Raw genomic sequence first — 7713 nt, 5'->3', positions numbered from 1 at the left:
CCTTATTCTTTATGAATTGTTTATTTATGCTTTTCACATATTCCTTTTATTTTGTAGTATTTATTTTAAATATTAAGGAAGGTATCCATATGTTAGATATAGTTTGTATATTATATATGCTTCAAATTATTCTCAGGTTGCCATTTGAATTTTAATTGTACATTATAAGTAATTGATTCTATAATTTTTTTAATGATTTCTGATTTTGTCATCATGCTTGTAAAGGCCTTCTACAACCCAAAATAACAAAAATACTCTTTATATTCTCCAATTACATTTATAATTTTGTTTTGTATACCTCTACCTTTAATACTTTTGCAATTTATTTAGACACAAGTTGTAAAACAGAGCAACTAAATATCATTTTTCCAAGATGACTGAAGTTTACCCTAGCAATTTTGTGTGTGTGTAATATATGATCTTATCACTAATTGGAATAGCCTTCTTACTTTACGTGAGATTGTGTAAACATAGATGTAATTCAGAAATTTCTATCATTTCACTCATATGCCTGTAGCTTTCTTATATATGTGAATATATGATAGGGCAAAGGCTCTTTTATAACTCTTAATTTAATAAGTTAATTGAATATTTTGTAAAGTAGCATGTTTTAAAGATAAATAGGTCGCCCTTTCTCTGCAGAATCACCATGGCGGCTGGGACCCTGTACACACATCCTGAAAACTGCAGGGCCTTCAAGGCCCTCGTTGCCACTCACTACAGCAGGGCTCAGGTGCGCGTGCTCTCCACACCACCCCACTTCCATTCTGGCCAAACCAATAGTACCTGTGAATTTCTCCGTAAATTTCCTGCTGGCAAGGTTCCAGCCTTTGAGGTTGACGATGTATTCTGTGTTCGAGAGCAATGCCATTGCCTACTATGTGAGCAACGAGGAGCTACGGGGAAGTATTCCCGAAGCAGCAGCCCAGGTGGTGCAGTGGGTGAGCCTTGCTGATAGCGACATAGTTCCCCCAGCCAGTACCTGGGTGTTCCCCTCCTTGGGCATCATGCACCACAACAAGCAGGCCACAGAGAATGCAAAGGAGGAGGTGAGGCAAATTCTGGGGCTGCTGGATGCTCACTTGAAGACAAGGACTTCTCCGGTGGCCGAACGTGTGATGCTGGCTGACATCATAGTTGTCTGCACCCTGTTGTGGCTTTATAAACAGGTTCTGGGGTTGCATTAAGCAGCCCCAGTTCCAGGCTGTCCTGGGGGAGGTGAAATTCTGAGAAAATGGCCCAATTTGATGCTAAAACGTTTGCAGAGAGCTAGCCTAAGAAGGACACCCCACGGAAAGCGAAAGCTTCTCGAGAAGAGAAGCAGAAGCCCCAGGCCGAGCAGAAAGAGAAGAAGACAGCTGCCCCTGCCCAAGGAGGAGCTGGATGAACGTGTGCAGGCAGCGGCTGCTGAGCCGAAGGCCAAGGATCCCTTTGCTCCCCTGCCCAAGAGCACCTTTGTGTTGGATGAATTTAAGCGCAAGCACTCCAACGAGGACACACTATCCGTGGCGCTGCCGTACTTTGGGGAGCACTTTGATAAAGATGGCTGGTCTCTGTGGTACTCCGAGTACTGCTTCCCTGAAGAGCTCACCCAGACCTTCGTGAGCTGCAAACTCATCACTGGAATGTTCCAGCGATTGGACAAACTGAGGAAGAATGCATCTGTCAGTGTCATTCTCTTTGGAACCAACAATAAATAGCAGCTCCATTTCTGGATTCTGGGTCTTCCAAGGCCAGGAGCTTGCCTTTCCACTGAGTCCAGATTGGCAGGTGTACTGTGAGTCATACACATGCTGGAAACTGGATCCCAGCAGCGAGGAGACTCAGACTGGTTCGAGAATACTCTTCCTGGTATGGGGCCTTCCAGCATGTGGGTAAAGCCTTCAATCAGGGCAAGATCTTCAAGTGAACATCTCTTGCCATCGCTTAGCTGCCCACACCTGCCCTTCAGGGAGAATGGGGGTCATTAAAGGAAACTGAACATCGAGCCCTTTCCTGCCCTGCCTCCTTTGTGGGTGATGGCTTCTTCAAAGGGGTGTAGATATGTTGAAGCAGGGTGTTGTCTATACCTGCAGAACCTCCCTGTGCAGGAAAGAAGTCTTCAGAAGAGCAGAAAGAGAGGCCTCTCCTCAGTTTTGATTTCTGGTTTTTTAATTGCCTTGCCTCTCCTGTGATTACCGTCTTCTAGCCTAGCTGGGAAAGATTGGATGTAGTTAGAAGGTGGTGACATGGGGCTTTGTAACTACCTAATTCCAGACCTTCCTGCATGAAGGGGCAGAATACCTGCTGACTGGGTGAGAGCACAGCATATGCAGAGCGACTTAACTCCACTTCCCTACTTCCTGCAGCTGCCCTGTGAGCTGGGGCGGAAGCTGTATCCAAGAGTCATAGTTTCAACACTTCAGAGAGACGGCAAGAAGAGGCACAGACTCTTTGGAACAGATGCTGGCTTGCGGGCCCTAACCTGGCTGTGGATCATCTCTGGGGTATCCCTACTTTCTCTCAAGGAAGTGGGGTTCAGAGATTTAAGCAACTTGCCTGTGATCACACATCTTAGGTGGTGGAGACAAGATTTTGAACCCAGTGGTTTTCACTGGAGCCTGTACCCTAAACACGCCCTAGCGCTTCCTGCAATGTAGAGCAGTCATAAATGTCATTTAACAACTCTGAAAAAAAAAAAAAAAAAATATATATATATATATATATGTGTGTGTGTGTGTGTCATAATTCATTTAAGGTTCTGGGAATTTATTGGAAGCCACTAACATTTAATAAATAATAAAAATATAAAAATAGTAGACTTCATTATATGTATTTGCAGTAAATATTATTTATAAAATTATTATTGCCTTTGTGTGTGTTTGTGTGTATAAGTGTGTATGTGTATGTGAATTGAGTCCTAACTCTAAACATGATTCATACTGTAGGTTACAATCAAAAAAGTTAGAAAGTCACTGCTGTAATGTAAATCTTTTCAGATAATATTAGAATAATTTTTCAAGTTCCAATCTCCCCACTAAAATTTTTCCATGATATTTACTAGCTTTATATTAAGCATCACTATTTTTACTTTCCATTTTAAAAGGTAGTTTCGTCCAAAGTAGTTTGCAGGCTTAATCCATTCCCATTACATTTTAGTATTTTTCAGTGTGTTAAAGACATCTAATTTGGAACTAATACGGATTTGTCTTCTGTAATTTCTGCTCTGCAGCTCTCTGAATTTTATTCACTCCTTGGTAACGTAACATTTACTCATACTAAATTTACAGCTTCTCTTTGCATCACGAAAACCTTATTCCATTGACATGTGTGTGAGAGCTGTTTCCCATGCCAAATGGGTGGATAGCATGCCCTACTCTGGACCATTTTAAACCTTAAGTTTAAAAAGCAATCTCCATATCACTGAGATATACAGGTAGCAATGAAACATCTGTGTACACTAAGAAATTGAAGGAGTAAAGCTTTTACATGTCACCTGGTGTTATACGAGCTTTGATAGGAAAACAGTAATCAGAATATCATCTTTTATAAACTAAATGAGCATTCATAAATAACTGTCTAAATGTCAGAGGTAGATCAATAATAGATAGATAGATAAAGATATCTATATCTATCTGTATACTTACTGTATATCCTTCTTTATAGTACCCTTACCAGCATCAAGGTTCCATGTAATATGTACCCGGGATTGTGCCTGATTCTATTTAAACCCACCCTGTAAGGTTTAAATCTTCATTGTACAAATGATGAAACTGACACTTATAGTTTAAAAACTCACCCAAGGACACAAAGCTGGTATGTGGCAGATCCAAGACTGGAAGTCAGAGTTTCTCACTCTGAAGTACAAAATGGGCAGAAAAGCTGTTTTCTGTAGGTTCTACCTATATCAACAGATATATATTTTTCCTAAGTCCAGAGTCACTTGTGACACTTAATGTTGTCATTGGGTGGACTGGGTCCTGATTCTCTCCCACCCACCTAATTTCATTTTGCAGCAGTTACCCCAGGTCTTTTCACTCTAGACATATTGGCTTTTTTTTTTTCTTTATCTTGAATTCCCATTTTTCATTTATATAACTTTTTTAGAGAATACATGATTCGTCTAATTAAACTTCATATACAGGACAAAGCAAAACAAGTTGAATGTTTTCATTTTTCACTCTGGGGCAAAAAAATAAGCTTTTAGTTAAATCAACTTAAGAAACAGCTTGAATTGCAAGATAATACTGCTCCTATAAGTAATTGCTTATGTGCTTGTCCTATTCATAGTGGAAGAGCTATGATTTATGAACTTTTTTATTTAAAGTATAATCTTGGATTTATTCCAAATAATTGCCATCTTTGAAATGTTGTCAACCTGGGATAGCCACAGGGATGCCAGAATTAAAGTATTATATCAGCTCACCACATGGTCTGCCCATTGGGCTCAAGTACGTTTTTATCCGTCTCTCTTTTATCACATATTTCCTTACTTCACATTTATATTTAATCCATTGACTTCCGTGATTTCTTTTATACCAGAGAGCATGTGAAACACAGGGAGAATGAGTAGACATATTCACTGAGCAGGAGCTTTCTTCCTGGCTCTCTTTCTCTCTCTTTCTGGCTAAAACTCCATTAGGCAAAAGTGCTCCTGGTATTAATCTAAGATGATTAGCTGTGAAGTGGAACGCAAAGGCTGGCCTGGGGTGGAGACATCTGACAGTGGGAAGATACTTCAGAGCAAAAGAATCAAGAAGAACATGAGTTTAAGAGGCAAACTTCAAACAATATTAGGCACAAGAAATAATGTTAGCTGCAGCTGCAAACCAAATGGAAAAGTATATTCGCCAGTGTAGAGACTGTTCCTGGCCTTTCATTAGCTGTGCATGGGTCCCAGAGATCAACACCAGTATATTTCAGTTCAGTTTTTCTTCTCTCTCTCTCATCCTCCTCTTACTTTTTACTCTTTAAAAATCTTTTATGGGAATATAATTGCTTTACAATGTTGTGTTAGTTTCTCTTGTACAAGGAAGTGAATCAGCTATATGTATACATATATCCCGTCCCTCTTGAACCTCCCTCCCACCCCTCCATCCCACCCATCTAGGTCATCACAGAGCACTGAGCTGAGCTCCCTGTGCTGTACAGCAGGTTCATCACTTGACTTTTTTTCCCTACGTGCCCCCACATGTTATTCCTTTAGCTTGCCTAACTAGCTATTAATGTTGTGTTAGAGGCAGCACTCCTTCCTTATATACTATGTGCTCCCCTAAATAATCCAGCCTCCCTCGCAATTATATTAGGCCACGAGGCTAGTTCCAGCCAATACTGACTTATCAGAGGTGACCTATTGCACTTCTAGACCAAACATTTGATAGTGTGGTACCTCTCTCAGGAAAGGGAGACATCACAACATACAGGGAACCTGGATCCCTGAGTTACCTGATGGAAGAGCATCTCCAGTGACTGGCATCAGACTTCCTATGAATAATTATTAAAAGTTGTATATGAAACTGTTGAGATTCAGTGATTAATTTGTTCCTATAGCATAGTCTAGTTTATACATTAAGCTACACTTTAAACTAATATATACATTTATATTCACTACTAATGTGCCAATTAAGTGGAAAGAATGCACAGGTCACACATTAGGAGTCTAGGATTTTACTTCTATCCATTTTATATTCCTTCAAACAATATGTATGAAGTTTCTACAGTATTTTAATCATTGTTTCAGAAAGGACCTGGGAATAGTAAATAAGACAGATCAGATGCCTGTTCTCAAAGAAAGGGTCAGACAAGAATTAAGTAAATGAACAAATTAGGTAATACAGAGTTTAATAAGCACTGTTAAAGTCAATACTAACATTGTGTGAGACCGGTGACTGGGGGGGCTATTTAATTGAATAGTTAAGGAAGACCTCTCCATCTTAGAATTAGGACATGAATGAAATAAAGGTACTAGTCCAAATATTTCAGAGAAAAGAACTTGGGTATAAATATTCTTAATGCATTAAGAAAAAGAAAGAAATCCAGGGTAATGGAAGCCTCACAGTGAACCTGAAGAGAGTAGTACTGTAATAGGGCAAGACTGATATGCATCATTTCAGTCCATAGTAAGGATTTGCAATTTTATTCTAAATCCTATGAGAAAATATTGGAGAAATTTAAGTAGGAAAATATTTTAATTGTGTTTGCATTTTCATAAGTTCATTCCAGGCATGGTGAAGAGAATATGCATATTTTTAATGCAGAACTGACTAGACTCACTAATAAATTAGATTTGCAAAGTGGAGAAATAAAGAAAGCAATAACAGCTCCTAGAATCTAGACTTGTACAACTGGTACATAGTGATGTCTTTTGCTAAGATGAAGGAAGCTGGGAGGAGAATTTTCTTTCAGATGGGATTTATGATGTCAATTACATATCCAAGTGGAGGTGTTTAATAGAAAATTAGACATAAAATACTAGAGCACAGTGAAAAAGAGTGAGAAAAATTTGGAAATATTCTTATGTAAATTTCATTTAATGCACTGGATTGGTTAAGACCACTTAAGGAAAGAGCTTAGACAGAGAATAAGAGTCATCTGAGGGTAGCGTCCTGGAATATTCCAGCATTTGCTAATTCAGAGACTTAATTCCTCACTCTCTTACTCCTCCTCAAAGCAGACGACTCAGTCTCTGAAAGCTTTATCTTGAGGGGAATCCATAAAGAGTGATTGCAGTGAAGTTTTCAGGTATAGTGATAAGCCACTGAGAGAAATAAAATCAGTAAAAAAGCACTTTTGAAAAATCTATAAATACACAGCTTAGGTAGTTGCTTATTCTATCTGCAGCCCTGACTTAATTATGAAATAGTCACCTAACTCAGAGAATCCTCATTATATGACTCTACAAAGGGAAAGTAAGAGCAAGCTATTTCCTTTAATATATACTGGGAATACAATCATAAATTTGAAATAAATTATCACCCTGCCACAAATCTTGATTGGGTTTCCATGAATAGCCCACTAGTGAAATATTCACTTGGCTAGTCAAGGAAGTGATAAGGGGACCACAGAAATGAGTATTTTTTCCAAGAGTCATCTGACCTAGTTTGTTATAGGTCTTGGGGACACCACTCAAATTTTCTGTGTGTGTTTTGAAGCAAGTGCTAGGAAATGACCAGCAGCAGAAGTTCCATTTGCCATCTTTGTGGCCTATTTTCACAGGCAAACCACCACCATCATTCACCAAGTAGCACAGGTATAGTTTTTACTGGTAACAAAAGAGACATCAGGGACAGGGGCAAAAGATGTCTCAGTGAAATAATGATGTTTAGCTCTTGAAAAACCACTGATGAATTCCAGAATGCCAGCCACAGACCTCTTCTATATAGTACTGTGAACATGGTAACCAGGCAAACTAGAGGAAGATAGTAAATAAAATGCCTGTATCAGAGTCTTAGTTAGCAATCATATGAAGGATCTTAATAAGAAAGAGTCATTTGGGGAGGAAAAAGATTATTCACTCAATTGCTTTTGGCAATTTCCTACATATAAATATTAACTCTCTTATGGATACACTTAGTGAAAGTAGACTAACAGAATGGACATTCATTGATTTGATTTCTCATGAGCTATCTAAGGGTCATAGACAAGTATTGCTAACATTGGATGGTTGTGTAAATATAGTTGTTACTATAAATTTGAGGAGGAATGAAAACAGAAAAGAAGGGAAGTGAAAGAGTG

The 7713-nt window shown here is 38.9% G+C and overlaps 1 pseudogene; it reads left to right on the top strand.

The window, feature by feature from the left end:
- Nucleotides 1-649: 649 nt before the first annotated feature.
- Nucleotides 650-1909, top strand: LOC103076191 (elongation factor 1-gamma pseudogene; annotated as a pseudogene).
- The last annotated feature ends 5804 nt before the right edge of the window (nucleotides 1910-7713 follow it).

This window comes from Lipotes vexillifer, unplaced genomic scaffold (genome assembly GCF_000442215.2).
Source record: "Lipotes vexillifer unplaced genomic scaffold, Lipotes_vexillifer_v1.1 scaffold493, whole genome shotgun sequence".
Taxonomy (NCBI): Eukaryota; Metazoa; Chordata; class Mammalia; order Artiodactyla; family Lipotidae; genus Lipotes; species Lipotes vexillifer.
This window is presented reverse-complemented; position numbering and strand designations above follow the sequence as displayed.